Raw genomic sequence first — 259 nt, forward strand, 5'->3', positions numbered from 1 at the left:
TATCTATCCCGGGTTTTCTGCAACCATAATGCGCGCGCATCCTGAATGTTTACAAACCGATAATTGGTCTACTGGGTCGTCCGAGTCATTTTTATGAAATTAGAAGCTCAGAAACCCCTAGTGGTTGTATTAACTATTTTGAATCGGAAGATGGCGCCAATAAGCTATACCGATTTGCCCTGAAAGACCGCGGCTTACGGGAGACGTAAAATACGGGAGACGTAAAAAAACCTATACACAACTAACCTACTGACTGATT

The sequence above is a fragment of the Sinocyclocheilus anshuiensis genome, unplaced genomic scaffold, assembly GCF_001515605.1.
Source record: "Sinocyclocheilus anshuiensis isolate Anshui unplaced genomic scaffold, SAMN03320099.WGS_v1.1 scaffold1626, whole genome shotgun sequence".
Lineage (NCBI taxonomy): Eukaryota > Metazoa > Chordata > Actinopteri > Cypriniformes > Cyprinidae > Sinocyclocheilus > Sinocyclocheilus anshuiensis.